This window comes from Phocoena phocoena, chromosome 1 (assembly GCF_963924675.1).
Source record: "Phocoena phocoena chromosome 1, mPhoPho1.1, whole genome shotgun sequence".
NCBI lineage: Eukaryota > Metazoa > Chordata > Mammalia > Artiodactyla > Phocoenidae > Phocoena > Phocoena phocoena.
In genome coordinates this window covers 33,803,625-33,820,067 of record NC_089219.1, presented here as the reverse complement: position 1 = coordinate 33,820,067, position 16,443 = coordinate 33,803,625, and positions in this window count along the sequence as shown.

The following is a 16,443-nucleotide window of genomic DNA, read 5'->3' as shown; positions in this document are numbered from 1 at the left end:
TTGTCTACTACAAAGACATTTGAGATAAAGGTTTTGTTTCTTGAGTATAAATGAAGTGAAGCTTACTATCTTCAAATCCTCTGTATTTTTCTTATATAAGGTTACATGTACCATCAAATTTTGAGTAATGAGCTCAAGATCTCAAGATGTTTCCTGGGTTTTTGGTTTGTTTTGCCTTCTTCTTGTCCTAAGAATGTGTTATTTCATATACTTTATGGTTCTGTTGTCCAGGGTGACGGTAAACGTTCATGATTTTTGTCTCTCCTTGGACAAACAGACGCGTTAGCAATATAAAATGCCCCATTTATTCTAACAGTTTTGCATTTTGACTGATATTAATATTGACTTTCCTGCATTCTTTTTGTTACCATTTTGCCTATTGATGTCTCTTTGCCATTTTTTTGATTTCAACCTTTATCAATTTGTGTGTTACTTCCAAACAGCATATGGCTGGATTTTTTTCCCCCAATCTAATCTGTCCTAGAGTAATTTCGTTTACTCACATTCTTGCATTTATGATATGTTTGGTCTTACTTTCATCGTCTGACTTAATGTCTTTTGTTTGTTATACTTTTTCCTTTCTTGTTTTCTTTTCCCTTTCTTAACTCTTGCTGAATAATTGAATCTCTTTGCTCCCCCCACAGTGTTTTAAAAGGTCTGTATCTTATTTTTCTTCAGAAATGGTTACCCTTAAATAAAAAATAAAACCCATACTTCTCTGTCAATGTCAAGAATTAAATGGTATCTAATTTCCAACAAGATGAGACCATTATTATCAACATTTGTTTAGATTTGACTGTGCGTTTTTCTACTCTTAGTGTTCATCATTGTTTCCTGTGTATCCTGTCTTGACCTTTCTTGAATTACTTATTCTGATACAGTTTTTATTTTGTTGGAGTAATTCCTGGAGTAATTTTTTTTTAAGAAAAGATAAGTGGGTGGCGTACTATTTTTAGTGCTTCTCTGTTTGGCTTTGAGACTTGGCTGAGTAAGGGATCTTGGGGCTTTAACCGTTTTTCCTCAGAGCTCTGTAGTCTTGGCTTTGTTGCCCTCTAGCAGTTAATGATGCAGATGTCAAGTGCAAAGTCAATTTGATTCTCAGAATTTGTATAGAGACTGTCAGAGAGGAAGCTGAGTTTATTGCTCACTGGGTAAGGGGGAACTTCACCTCCATGGAGCCTTGGCGTATCTGGAGGAGCGAGGCAAGGTCAGGATTTGTTGAGGATTGGAAGTCTTTAAAATGGGTACGTCAGCATGGGGGTTGACTAGGATTGTGTAAGAAATACAATACAGCAGTCGCAGATGGGTAGAAACAATGAGGAGGAATTTTGAGGCAAGGCAAGGGATTCAAAGAGCTTATGGAGCCCTCAGCACGTTTCAGTAATGAACAGTCAAGCCATTTGCCAGGGCTAGAGTCTCGTGGAAGCACTAAGTAATCCTCATGAAGACTGTAAGGTGTGTGGGCAGGTGGTTTCTGTCCCCCACCCCCCAACCCCACTTTGGTCTCTCTGGCACCTGAAGGATTCACTCATTATCCTTGGATATCAGGAATTCCATCCCTCCTGCTCTGCCCCAGCTCTGCTGCCTCTGTGTGAGTTTCCTGGGTGTTTGGCAGGTGGGCCTTTCCCTTGCCCATGTTGGGTGAGGCTGGCTGAGCTCTGATTAGACTCTCTGTCCCTCCCACTTGTCTGCTTTTCCTCAGACTTGCTGGCCAGCTGGTGCTACTATGGATCTGTTCTCACTTGTACATTTCTCTTTTCATTTCAGTGGTGTCTGGGGGAGAAGAGGTAGACAGATGGGCCCAGTTTGCCATATAGAACCTCAAGTGTGTGTAACATTCCTGGTGACCCCAATGCAGGTGTGTCCGCCGGGCTCTCCCACCTGCCACCAGAGGCCGGAGTGGCATTTAGGTTACGCTGAATGAAAGAGAGGAGAGCCGTGGCTCACTCCTCCCACCTCATCCCATCTTCTCCTCTGGCCACACCCCTGGGCCTGACCACATTACCTCACTGATTAAAACGGTTTGGTGACCTCACTCCCCTACAAGAAGATCAAGTCCAGACTATCTCATATACCAAATTCTTTTTTTAATACTTTTTAAAATAGATTTATTTATTTTTATTTATTTATTTTTGGCTGTGTTGGATCTTCATTGCCGCGCACAGGCTTTCTCTAGTTGCGGGGAGCAGGGGCTACTCTTCGTTGCAGTGCGCGGGCTTCTCATTGCGGTGGCTTCTCTTGTTGCAGAGCACGGGCTCTAGGCGCACGGGCTTCAGTAGTTGTGGCACGCAGGCTCAGTAGTTGTAGCTCGCGGGCTCTAGAGCTCAGGCTCAGTAGTCATGGCGTGTGAGCTTAGTTGCTCTGCGGCATGTGAGATCTTCCTGACCAGGGCTCGAACCCGTGTCCCCTGCATTGGCAGGTGGACTCTTCACCACTGTGCAACCAGGGAAGCCCTATACCAAGTTCTTTCCCTGCCCAGCTCTTCCCTCGTGAGCTATCACTGCCCGTTACCTCCAGCCATATGGACCGCGTGCAATTTCTCGAACCTTCGGTCAGTTTGGGATCTCCTGTCTATTTACACTGCTTCCTTTGTTTGAGATGCCCTCTCTCTTTCTCACACATTCAGACACCATCAGAAGTGACTGCTCTTTTCTTTATGCCTTTACCATGTAGCAGCTTAAATCCAGCAACGCTGTAATGCATTCCTTTGATTTCTTGCCCCTCACCCATCCCTACCCCAACTGTGATCCCCTTGAAGGGAGGGAATAAATTTTTGCTGTCTTCTATCTCCAGGACCTACTACCCAGCCTGGCCCCAAGTAGGCACTGAATGCACATCTGTTAAAAGAATGAACGGCCGAATTAGGTTCTAAAGAGAATTTGTTCTGTGCTGTGTGTGACACACCATGCCTGGCTCTAGGGGTAGGGGGATGAGTCAGACCAACCTGCCCCAGGTGTAGGCTGTCTACCGAGGCTTTAAGACTCCTGGAGTCTCTGTGCACAGGGGGTGCTGTTACTTACCCTAAGAGGCCAGCAGATGTGCTCTGGGCATTCTGGGGAAGCAGGACTTAAGTCCAGTTTGGCGGGAGCTGGGTGAGCCTTCTGAGGAAGGATGGGCAGGATTTGGCCAGGTAGATATGGTTATGGGGGGGGGAGGGGAGTAGCATGTGAGCAAAGGCTCAGAGGTGGGAAATTGTGGACTGTGTTTATAGAATAACATGTTCTGAGACATTGGTGTTTCTATACTCGGAGGGATAGAGCCCGCTGTTTTTATTAATAATTTGAGATCTGTTGGAGGGCATGAGGTCAGATCTGGAGATGATGGAAAAACATGGAGTGGTGAAAAGTTTGGGTGCCTTGGACAACAGAATTGGGAAATCATAGACAGGAGCCACAGAGCAAGTTCAACCATTCCGCTGTGTGGTGATGCGATGCTGCCCTGGGGTGTGGGACGGGGCTGGCTGGATTTGAGAGCAGCAGGTATAGTAGGGAGGGGACAGCAGAGCGGCTTTGGTTAGCTGTGCATTTGTAGGAATCAGCAGTAGGATGTAGTTGCCAAAACGTTAACTTTTACAAGACTGTGTCAATATAAAGCATGGTGCCCAAGAGAAGGAAGGTGACAGTGCCCCAGGCCTGCGTGCAGGTTACCCCAGACCTAGATCACTAGATGCGCTGGAATAGTATCCATAGTATGACATGGGCTGAACCACGTGCCGGGCATGGGTCTGGGCCCTTTACATGTACTGAATCGTTAAAACCCTGGGAGGTACTTGCCATTCTTAGCCCCCCTCATCAGGCACAGCAAGGCTCAGCAAATTTCCAAAGCAGAGGTAATGAGGAGAAGGCCCAGGCTGGAACCCAGGTACCCCGGCCTTAGGTGCCCTGTTCTCAGCCACCACTCCACACCACCTCCAGCAGACATACCAGAGTACAGCTCAAGGCAGCAGCGTGGATGTGACACGCCATGCTAGATTCGACTAGAACAGCTCAGGCTTTCTAGATCTTGAAACATGTTCCTCTGTATTTTCTTGTTTGATTCTTACCACAGCCTGATAAGTTGATTATTAAAAACTGGTGCAGTAAACGTTGTTGCCGCCCTTGGCCCTGAATGCTCTGTTTCGTTTCACAGTTTGGAGAATACAATGCACACTTATGTCTATTATTGCGTTTAATTCTCACCCAGGCCCCAATAGGGGTCACTTTTGCAGGTTGTCTTGGTTTTTCTCTTGCCGTGTAACAAATTACTCCCGACACCGCGGCCTCAAACAACCCTCCTTTGTTAGCTCACAGTCCTATAGGTCTGAAGTCGGGCACAGAGTGGCTGGGTTCTCTGCTCAGGGCTGAAATCAAGGTATCCGTAGGCTGAGTTCTCATCTGGAGGCTCGGGGGAAATGCCGCTTTTCCAGGCTCATTCGATTGCTGGAATCCAGGGCCTAGGGGGTTGCAGGGGGTTGCCCTCAGTTCCAAGAGGCTGCCCTCAGGTCCTTTCCACACGGCCCCCTCCACCTGCAAGTCAGCAAGTGCATATGTCAAATCCTCCCCTTGATTCTAAGCCCTGTGACTTTCTCTTCTGTGACCAACCAGAGAGAAATATGCTTTTAAAGGACTTTCTCAATTAGGTCAAGCCAGGGAATAATCTCCCTATTTTAAGGTCGAGTGCGCCCTATAACAGAACCTAATTGTGAGAGTAAAATCCATGATATTCACAGGCCTAAGGATCATGCGTGATGCATACACCAGGGGGGACAGGAAACCTAAGGGCCGTCTTAGAATTCTGCCTACTTACTGGTGAAAAAATAGCGACTTATAGAAGTTAGGTGCCAGGTACAAGGTAGAATATGGTAGGCGCCAGGGCCACCACACCACACCGTCTCCCCAGGGACCATGAGGCTCTGGCCTGGAACCAAGACAAGCAGCCTGGGAGGAGTTGGGGCCTGGGCTCCTGGGACCAGGCAGACACTGTTCTATGTCTAAAGAAGTTGACCAGACAAACTCTTTGACCATGTTTTTCGATCGTCCCCTGCAGGATTCGGGGTACGAACCCGGCAGCCTCAAACTAGTTCATGGAGGAGCCTCAAGCGACACTGGCCAGGAGAGCTCTCCCTTCCAGAGGGCAGAGCAGAGCGTGAGAGGAGGCAGCTGCTGCAGGAGTGGACATGAACGCTGGTTTTCACAGAGAACAGCGTTTTAGTTTCGGTCATCGAAAGTGGTGCCTTCAGCACAGGTAGGAAACGGGCGGTCAATGAATATGCTTGCTGGGGGCTCCATGTGGTCTTTCTTTTTTTGTTGTTGTTGTTTTTTGCTTTTTTTTTTTTTTTTTTTTTTTTTGCGGTACGCGGGCCTCTCACCGTTGCGGCCTCTCCCGTTGCGGAGCACAGGCTCCGGACGCGCAGGCCCAGCGGCCATGGCTCATGGGCCCAGCCGCTCGGCGGCATGTGGGATCTTCCCGGACCAGGGCACAAACCCGCGTCCCCTGCATCGGCAGGAGGACTCTCAACCACTGCGCCACCAGGCAAGCCCCATGTGGTCTTTCTTGCCCGAGCTTGCTAGAGTCCTTCCTCTTTCAAATGGATGATGATGGTGATGATGATTGCCTTGCTTGAGCCTCTGTGAAAATTGGACGTCCTCGGGACTTCCTTGGTCAGGAGTAGAAACCTTGAGGGCCAACACTCTTTCACTGCCCCACACTGTCTCCCCCAAAATGCAGTCCTGTCTCCCCAGTCCCTCAGTTTCCATTCTGTCCTTGGCAACAACACCACTTAAGGAACCACGGCCTCCCTACATGCCACCCCCACCATGCCGTCCTGCTGGCCAGCTCCACCCACTTCTCTGTGCCCCACCTCTGCCTCCCAGGATGGCTCTTGCCTAAAGAGGCCCTGCCACCCCCTCCCTAGTTAGAACATCACAGTAGGTATTGAAGACAGAGCAACATCTTTCAGGGCCCTCCCGGCTGTGAAGAAATGAAAGGATGCCCAGGGTGCATATTAGAATCACCTGGAGTTTTAAAAAATTCCAGTAGCAGGGCCGCATCTCCAGAGAGACTGCCTGAATGGCCCTGGGAGAGGGCCCCAGCATGGCTATATATATGCCCATTTCATTTGTTTTTAGCTCTTCAGGTATGAGTTGTGGTTTCAGGTTAGAAGTTCAGGCTGTGATTCAGGTTAGGTGTGTGGTGTTAGAAGCTCTTTGGGTCAGGAATATGTCTTTGGATGTTTCGTCTGGCTGTGGAGTGCATCAGAATCACCCAGGGAGAAGGAGAGGGAGGGGGAGAGTGCCTCTATTAAAACAAAATAGACTTCTTGGCCCACCCAGGCATGTTGTCTGAATCAGACTTTCAGGAGGTGGGGACATAGGCATCTGTGTTTTTATTCTGATGCAGCCAAGGTTTGGGTGCTCTGGGGCCTCTTTCTGGGGCCTCTGGAGATGCTTGTCCTGTGTTTGGGTCTGTGGGCTCAGCTGCGAGGACCAGCGGGTGCTTCCCAGCCTGGTGTGCTGTGAGCAGCGCTCATTCCCTTCCTCCAAGCAGAAGTGTTTTCACTTACAGAGGGGAGGACGGGGACTCAGGCAGCCCTCAGAGACAGCATCTCTGTAGCTGTCTGAACGGTCCGGTGGCTGGGCATGGGCCTCTGCCCACAGCTCTGCCGTACCACGTGGACCCCCCCTAGACCCAGGCCATGATCAGGGTTCTCCAGAGGAGGTGGAGGAATCATCCCCTGGACTCTGATGAAGAATGACTGGGCATTTGAGCCTCAGTTTGAGGGCATGTTTGATGTGGTACCTAATAGTGGAGGCTGTGGATCTTCCCAAGTTCAAATTCCAGTTCCAGCCTTTACTGCTTTGGGAGGCAGATTGCTTAGACTCTCTGCCTCGTCTTTCTTCCGTGGAAAATGGGAGAGTCATGGCTCTTGCCTTACAGGGCTGCTGGTGAGATACAGGTGAGGCCCTGGGATGTTGCCAGACACCTAGCAAGGGATCCCCAACATAAGCAGCCCTCTGACTCATGCAGGCAGGTCGACCACCACTCCACCCTCCTCACTGCAGCCCTGTGACACGTCTACCATACTGTGCCATCTGGTCCCGGTACATGAGTTCCTACGAGAGAGTCAGGGTGAAGTTCAGGGCCGATGCTGCACGTGGGGCCTGGCGCTTTGCAGACAAGACTGAGTCCTGCAGAAACCACAGTGAGGCTGGTTCTGTTGCCTCTTTTGTACAGGAGACTGAGAACAGAGAGGTCCAGTAATTTAAGGACAGTCACACAGCTAGTAAAGAGCAGAACCTCTGGCTACAAAAGACCCAGTACTTTCTTCTCCACTAAGAGGCTTCCGAAAGAAAGGCAGTAACAGCTTCAAGGAGGACTTCTCCCCCAAGAGTATCTACCTTTTAATAGAAATCAGTAGCACCGTAATACAAACGAATGGGTCCCCCTTCCTCGGCATCCCAGGATACCTCGTTGTACCTCGATTTAGCATTTGTCTCCTTGTGCACAAATGCATTTAGCATTTGTCTCCTGTGTACAGTTAGCTGTACGTGGTCTCCTCCCCGAGCGGTCTCGGGGCAGGGTCTGAATTTATTCAGCTAGGTGTGCAGGTGACACTTGAACTATGCTGGAAGTAGAAACTTCTGAGGGTTGCAAGCAGAGAAATGGGGACACTGTCATGGGGAATACAGATGGGGGAATCCTCCCCAGACCTGGCGCTTGCCCTTCCCTACTTCCCTCTCAAACTCTCCTTTTTGTCCACGGGGGCCCTGGCAGCTGCATGAAAGCATCTGTAGGGGATGGGACCAGCCCAGAGGGAAATGAGCTGTCAGTTCCAGTGAGAACTCTGGTCCCCACCCCTTCCCGTGCTCCCTCTGGGGAATCCAAGCATACGTGATTAATGGGGTGCTGACTCAGTGCTTCTGGAGTGTCCAGGCACTCAGGGCCCACTGCTGGCACAGCTTCCCCAGCCACCAGTGGGGAGGCTGGAATATATGGCATCTGAATGAGGTGGAGGGCTCGGGCCCAGGCAGGCAGGGGTGCCAGGTAGGAGCTGGCCGCCTGCCAGTCTTCCGCGGCCTTGCAGAATCCCCCGTGCCGGGGGGGGGGGGCCCATTAATACCATTTGAGGCTTGGGAACGGGTATGTTGGAATTATTTCAGAGCAAGGAGTTGTGGAGTCATGGCCCCTCGCCTTTAGTACAGGCCTGGACTGGGGCTCTCTCCAGAGTAAAGGTAATTTTTGAATAAGCGATTGGAGGATAAATCTAATTTGAGGATGGCTATGAAAGCATTTTCTTGGTAGAAAAGCTTTCTGCTAGTAGTTTTCAAACGTTTATAGTTTTAGAAACCATTTTAAAACGTCAAATCCTGCATGGAATGCGAAGTTAAAGTGGAAGTTTATTAACACACATTTATTTTCTGAGTTTAAAATGTTAACACCTATTTATTATGAGAATCCATTAACAGAGCAATGACCCAGCTTTGATGCATAAAAACATTGAAAGCTCAGGGTCTAGATCAAGTGTCAGCAAACTACAGCCCGTGGGCCTAACCCAGGCTGCCGCCTGATTTTTGTAAATGAAATTTTATCGGAACGCCGCTATGCTATTCGTTTAAACGTTATTTGTGGCCGCTTTCCCACTCTAATGGCAGAGTTCAGTAGTTGCGACAGAGACTGTCTGTCCCACAAAGCCAGAAATATTTCCTATTTGGCCCCGTGTAGAAGAAGTTTGCTGATCTCTCTTCTAGATGATCATTGTATCGGAATATCAGCTGTAACATCCAGGATTGCTTTGTCATTTTTGTTTTGTCTTGGTTGCACGATATGAAGAAAATTCTAAATAAGACAATGGGAATTGGTAACAGATTTCTCATAGCTGAACTTGCGGCCCAGGATCGTCTTCAGTCCAGTGTTATGTAGACATTTAGGGAGGAGGAGAAGGGAATTCTGGTTTGCATCACTAACGGTGTCAATCATTTTCTTGGATTCCTTCTTATTACAGCACCCAGGAAGCACACAGTCATTTATGACACCTTCATCATAATCCATGTAATCCGTTCTCACATCACTGAAAGCTTTAGCAGGTACTTGTTCGTGTGGTTTTACAGAAGTGTGTATAGTCCTGAATTTTTAAAACGACAACGTAAAGATACCCAGTTAGAAGCTCCAGTCTTTCTAGTTGAAGACACATCTCAATACTGAAGTTCAGGATCCACCCAGGCCTTAGTCCAAGGTCTGTACAAACCACGTTCAGCCGGCCGCCCCCGTTGGCTCGACTCCGTGTTACAGTGTGCCGTAGAACATGTTTAGAAGTTCGGGTCCGTTTTCCGTAACAGTTTTAATAGGAGTCAAAGTATATTTTTAGAATAAAATTCTCACACGACATTTGAAGAACCTCTGAAACACCTCTGCAGAGCACAGTTTGCAAACCGCCTCTTCGACAGATATTAGTGGTTCTTGTTTCTGTGCTGAAGGATAACGGAGGAGCTAAGGATGCTGAGAGTCGGGGTTGGGAGGCAGAGGAGTAGGTAGTGAAAGACGGTGGAGGAGAGAAGTGAGGGGATGCTGTCCATGGTGGAGAGGGGCACGGGGCAGGGAGCGGGGTGGGTGGGTGGTCAGTAGTGGGAAAAGTACTTGGGAAACACAGAGAAGCCCCAGGAGCTCCTGCCGAAGCTGGAGGTGTCTCCTAACAGCTGTTGGTGACTTAAACACAGCTCTCCGGAGCTGCTCTAGTAACTTCCAGCCATGGGCTTGGAAGAAGAGGTCCAGAAGGTTAAAATATGCTCAAAGACATGGTGGGGGGAGAGTGTGGAAGGCTCTTGCAAATCGCTTCTAATCATCATGCCAAGGACCTCTGAGGCCACTCAGCAGATCTGGGCAGGGGAGAGGAAGAGGGATGGCCGAGGGGTCCTCTGGGTCAGCATGCCAAGCTGGTTTATGCAGGAGGAGGACACGTGAGCGTGTGCAGTGCTTGTGAGTGACCTGGATGGGGACAGATGTCAAGGCCCCAAGGAGGTGGTGACTGGTGTTGGGCAGTGGCTTTGGGCATTCGAGGCAAAGCCCACACATCCAGGAGTAAAACCCAGGAGTCCCGGCTCCCAGGCCCCCTGCCTTCCCCTCGGAGGGTGCAAGGAAGGGAGGGGCAGGCTGGTGGCTTCGGGAGGCTGTGGGCTGGAGAAGGCCTCTCGGGGATAAAAAAGCACAAGTTCTTTCTGAGGTTTTGCTGCTCACCCCATAGAAAAAGAACAGTGTTAGATTTTAAAAGGGTGACCTCATTTTTTTCTTATTTACATAGCCCTGTTTGTTCCTATGGCCCTTTAGAAATAGCAGACGTTTGCTAAGCTTAGTGCTTCCCCCACCACCAGCGGCAGAGCCACTGTGTGGGGAGAAACACCTTTTCATCTAAGAGAGGGGCAGCCTTGTTTCCGAGGACAGATGGGAGCAAAACAGGACAGGTAGGAAGTTTCGTGGTTTTTCGTGTCGCTTTTCCAAAATAGCCACATGCCTGCCTCCCACTTCCTGCCTGGCTCGACTCAGGGTAGATTTTCTCCTGCAGAGGACTTGTGTTCTGTGAATTCTCAGAGAAGCTTGAAGGGATCCATCAACAAGCAAACAGGCTCGACCCCGGACACCTTGAGCTTGGCGCTTTGCGTCCCGCCTCCGCCGCTTACCAGCTGTGTGACCTTGGGCAAGCCGCTTCACCTCTCTGTGCCTCATCTGTAAAATGGGATAACAACACTACCTGCCTGCGGTGGCTGTGCAGATTAAATCAGGGAGTATGCGTGAAGGGCTTAGCCCGAGGCGGTAACGCAGCAGCTCTTAATAAATCTCTTAATCGACGACAGCAATTGTGATGTCCATCCCCCACCTGGACAGTTAGTTATAGCAGCCTCCCAGCCACCTTCCCTTCCTGCCGGCTTGTCTGCTCCAGCCCATCCCTACGTTGGCCCAAAATAATAGATAAAGCACCAATCTGACCGTACTGTCTCTTCCTTAAAATCCACCCAGAGCTGTCAAAGCCTGTGGCCAGGATTCACGAAACTTTCTTTCAAAATGGCCAGGTGTAAATCTTTTAAGCTTTGCCAACCATACGGTCTCTTGCAGCTACTCACCTCCATTGTTGCTATGTGAAAGCGGCCACGGACAGTGTGTAGAAGAACTGGCGTGCCTGTGTTCCAGTAAAACTTCATGGACAAAAACAGGCAGCGGGCCGGACTTGCCAACCTCTGACCTAGAGTCGAGTCCAACTCCTTAGCTCAGCATTCTTAGTCCAGCCGTTCCCATCCTCTCCATCCCTCTTCTCCTCCTCCCTGGCTCCCGGGGAACTCCTCACACTTTAATCCTCTGTGCATTCTTTCTGGACTTCCCTCCTCTGCCTCCTGTGTGCCCCTCCCCCATGGCATTAGGAAACTTTGCTCTGGGATTCTGTGGTCCCCCGTCTTTACTTCTACTCTGTCTTTACTGTTAGAGAGCACCCCCAGGCAGGAATTCTGCCATCCTCCTATGACACTACAGCGCATGTTTTGGTCTTTGTAGACGCTCAGGAAGTGTTCGTGATCAAACACAAAGATCTGCGAGAAGACGGTTGCCCTCAGGGAGCTTACGGGCTGGTTAGGAAGCTAGGATGTGAGCTGGTGAAAAGCCAGCCAGCAACCTAGGCAGGAAACGAGAGTGCGTGGTTTTGTCGGGATACTGATGACAAGTTGGAGGAAGGAGAAGGCATTTGAGTCGGACCTTACAGGATGGAAAAAAGACTATCAGAGAGAGGGAGGTCAGGAAGGCTTTCTGTGCTGGGGAAATGGCAAGAGAAGAGCAGACTCAGTTCTGGGTTCAGGGTGATGAATGGACAGACCAGTAGGGTGAGGGTCTGATCAGGGGTTGGGTGGGTGGTGAGGGAGTTTGGACTTTATCCTGCGAGCCAGAGTTTCTCTAAGTGTGATCCACAGCTCCCTCCGCTCCAACAGAATTGCCTGGGGTGTTTCTTTAAAATGCAGTTTCTGGGGCTCTGTCTCAGACCGGAGGCTGGGAGCTGCAGGGGGTTAAGGCCATGGTCTGTAAGAAGCTGCAACATTGTCGGGGGTGATGATCACGAATATTCTGCAGATTGATGTCACCTGCGGGCATCACAGCCGGGGTGGGGAGAGCTGAGGTAGGGAGGCTTGATCTCCTCCCAAAGCAGATGAGGACACCCAAGCTCAGACATGGCAAGTGACTTGCCCAAGGTCACACTGCAAATTACTTGCAGTTATGGGCCTGACTAGTTCTGGAACAGGGCCTGGGGTGGTCCTGGAGGATCCACAGAGGGAGGAGGGACAGGCATGGTGACTGTCCTAGCGCCCAGAGCAGCCTGGTGCACACTGGTACTTGGTTAGCAAGTGCTGGACAAATGAGGGAATGGGTGGAGGGGGGTGGATGGATGGACAGTGTGGGGGCAGAGGGGAGTGGAGGTAGTTTTGAGATAGTTCTGATGTTGCAAGCCTGAAGGTCTAGAAGAACAGTGATACCAGAAGCACAGGAAAAGAAAAGATGGGTTTGGTGCTAAGTGCATTGAATTTGAGAGCCCAGCAGGATGGCCCAGCCAAGAGGTTGGCAGCTGGAAGGGCAGGGTTGGGGAGTTCCGGGGACAAGGCAGGTGATGCGTGCATCTGTGGAAGCTGCTCGTAAGACAAGGTGAGAAATGTAGAGAGAGACAAGTAGGGGATTAAGGACCAAAACCTGAGGAACGAGCACAGGCATCCAGGAAAAAAAAGGTTCGGGTGAAAGAGTCAGAGAAGTGCTCGGAGGGCCAGGAGAGGAGTCGGGATGGGCCGGGGCAGACGGAGAAAAGAGAGATTTCAACAGCCAGTCACCTGGGTAACTCAGCCTGGGCCCCTCTTTAGAATAAAACCAGCCAACCTCAAAGAAATTGTGCCATAGGTAAATAAAAATGTCAATCCAAATAAAACCAAAATCACGAGTTTCTGTTTGCTTGGGATTTGTGCTCCCTGCCGGCAGAACTGCAGGTGTGGGAGAGTGGGCGAATCCTGGACCCGCCTGTCCCACCTGTCGGGACAAGCCCTGCTGTGTTGTCTCTGCCCGGTCCTGGTTGGCATGCTTCCTGGGGATCACCCTGCTGCTTGGAGCCTTCGCCTTCCTCTCCTGTGCCCCACTTTCCCCCTTCCCTTCTACCTCTCTCTTTATTCATCCAACAGATATTTATTATTGGGAAGAAAGCTCTGTGCTAAGGAACTCAGCTGAGGCCCCTAAACACAGTGGGGCCTATAAGTCACCCACTGGAGAGATTTTTAAAAAACAGAGAGAGATTCCTGAACTTGCAAATTCAAGTTGCCTAAAAGTAAGAAGGAGCCAGAGATGCCTGGGTCCTCACAGCCCCATCTGGGCCGCTTCTGTGTGGCTGCCTCTGTGAATGAGCCATTCTGGGTCAACTCTGCCTGGGCTGGGTCGGGGAGGCGCTGAGGTCCAGGTGTCAGGGTGTTTCCCCCATAAGGCCCTAAAAATAGAGCATCTGGGCCAGCTCTATCTGGCCTCCCTGGAGCTTTCAGAGTCTCTCCTTTCATTGATCCTGCTTGTGCCACCAAACTTGTCCCCTCCCTCCACCCCTAACACACACGTGCGCACGCGCACACGTGCACTATGTCACAGTGACACCAGGACCTCCGTCACCATCATCCATCCTCAAAGGGGTAGATCACCTTTAAAATCAGCCCTGCCTGAACAGATGGTACCGCGCACCGTTTTAAGTGACAAAACACACACATTCCTGCCTCTGAATATATTGTCACCTTATCACATATTGTTGTGTGAGATATTAAAGATATGAACACATCTATAAAATAAATATAAAGGTATTATCCTTTACTTATATAAAGTATGTAGTAGATGACTAGGTGACATCAGGAAAGGAAAGGAATCAGTCGGTTAGGGTGGGCCCACCAGAGAAGTGGCATTTGAGCAAAGACCTGAGGGTTGAGAGAGTGAGCCCTGGGGCACCTGGGGAAGAGTGTTCGGGCAGAGGCGGGATCCTGCCAGGCGGGAACAGCAAGGAGACCAGTGTGGCTGGAGGGGCAGGGGTGGGGGCGGAGGAGGAAGATGGTGGCAGAGGGTGAGTGTGTGCAGATAATTGAGAAGCCGCTGGAGGTCCAAGCCCTGGAGTGGCCTGATCTGCCGAATGTTCTGGAAAGCCCAGCCAGCTGTGTGTGGAGACCACACTGCAGGAAGCCAGGGCAGCACGGGAGGCTGGTGCCAGCATCAGTAAGCGATAATGTCGCAGACCAGGGTGGCCGTGGAAAGTGGTTGGATTCTGGGTATAGTCTGAAGGCAGAGCCGACATGATCCACCAGCAGATGGGATGTGTAGTGTAAGAGAAAGAGATGAGGGACGAGAGCCCTGCTGGTCCTCACATTTGCTCACTCTGCTCTCAGGCTAGTCAACCTCTCTAAGCCTCAGTTTCCTCATCTGGAAAATGGGGCAGTTGGATCCATAACTTCCCAGATCTCTTCTGGCTTGAAAACTCACCACTTCAGCTTAGGTCACTGGTGGCTGGCTTTAAGGATGTGGGGTGGAACTCGCGCTTTAAAAGGGGGGCTTAGACTAGACACAACTGACAGAGAAGGAAAAGGGAGAGGAGCATTGCAGGCAGAGGGAACGGCAGGAGCACAGACTAGGGGGCAGGGTCAAGAGGCCCAGGAGCGATGCTGAGGAGCAGTGAGCAGACTCCATGGCTGGGGCCGAGGACCTTGTGGGGAGGATGCCGGGGGCTACAGGGATGGGCACACTACGCCCTTTGGAATAAACCAGCAGGTTCAGGGCCCGAGCATTTTTTGCAAATACTGAGGCCCTCAATTTTGAGCCTTTTCAGATGGATACACTCAGGCAGGAAGGAACAAGGCTTGGCTGCTGTCCGGGGAGAGTTAACCTCCTGGCCCAGCATTGCATAACCGCAAAGCCTGCTGAGTGCAAGGAGACTCTTCTGTGTGGCAGCCGGAGTGGCAAGCCTGGTGGCTCTGGGCTCTGGCACCGTCCCGCAGCGGAACAAACAGCCCTCCCTTCCTAGATAATGGCCCTCATTGAGCATTGTGTCCACGGCCAGCACCCAGCGCGGGGCAGCTCAGCCTGGGTACGTTTCCTCTCTCGGCTGCTTTAGCAAAATGTTTACACTAAGCCTTTCTAGTAAGACGGTTCCTACGAACCAGCAGGCGGAGAAGCTAGAGAAAAGTGCCCCCCAGCGACCCTGCTTCCCGCTCAGAGAAGTGCTTTTGCGCACCCCACGTGTGAACCTGGGTTGGTCATTGCCCTCCAGGACTCTTTTGTAAAATAAGGCATTGAGCTGGAAGATGCATGAAGGTCTGTCCGGCTCCAAAATTATTGGCATTTTCTCTAAGTGAAGAATGAGTCCATTTTCTCACTGGGCGGGGGTAGAATTAGTCTGTCCTTTAATATTTCACAAAGGGCCTTTTTCTCAGGAAGGCATGTGTGTGATTGGGGGAAGCTGAAGGTAAGAACTCTGAACGCTACCGACTTGGATCTCTCCTACTGCACCGTTGGCACCAGCAAAGATGCTGTGCCTCTGTGCGTGTGTCCTTCAACGGGGAGGAGGTCACCCCGAAGGATGCTGCACTTTAAGAGGTATCTGGACCAGCCGTAGGGGACACCAAACCATGTGGACAGAGGAACATTTGGGGAAACTGGAGTAGAGAGGACTGTCGTCAACCATCCTAGGGGTCATCCTGGAGAAGAGGGGTCAGAGGTGTTCTGTGGGGTCCTCGGGACAGAATCAAAACCAGTGAGTGAAAATCGCCTGGCTCATCCTTAGGAAGACGCCTGGAACAATAGGCCCCATAATACTCCAGCCCAAAACACACATACCCTTTGACCCATGGTCCCACTTCTGGGAATCCGGCCTATGGAACAATAGCACCAGTCCGTAAAGATATGTGTACAAAGGATGTTTATTGCAAAATTCCAGTGGCAAAAAAATTAGAAGACAGTATGAAACTCAACAGTAGGGAGGGCTCGAAGGTGTTATATTCAACCCGTAGCCCATCCTTCAGCTATTTAAAAAGAATGAGGGGATTCCCTGGCAGTCCAGTAGTTAGGACTCTGCGCTTTCACTGTTTCACTGCTGAGGGCCTGGGTTCAATCCCTGGTTGGGGAACTAAGATCCCGTAAGCCAAGGTGTGCGGCGTGGCCGAAAAAAAAAAAAAGAGAGAGAGAGAGACAGCCCTGTCTCTGTTTAGAAAGGCAGTGGAGTGCAGTGGTTAGGAACACAGAGGCTGGAGGCAGACCGCCAGGGTTCAGATCCGGATCCCGCGAACTGTGTTACATGACTCTCTGACCATCAGTCTTCTCTTTGGTGAAGGAGGAATTATAATAGTGCCTGGCCTATAGGCTTGATGCAGGTGCCTGGTGTATAGGAACTGCTCAAAAAATGTTGGCCTTTGACCTAGAAAGATTGTCCGTGAGAAA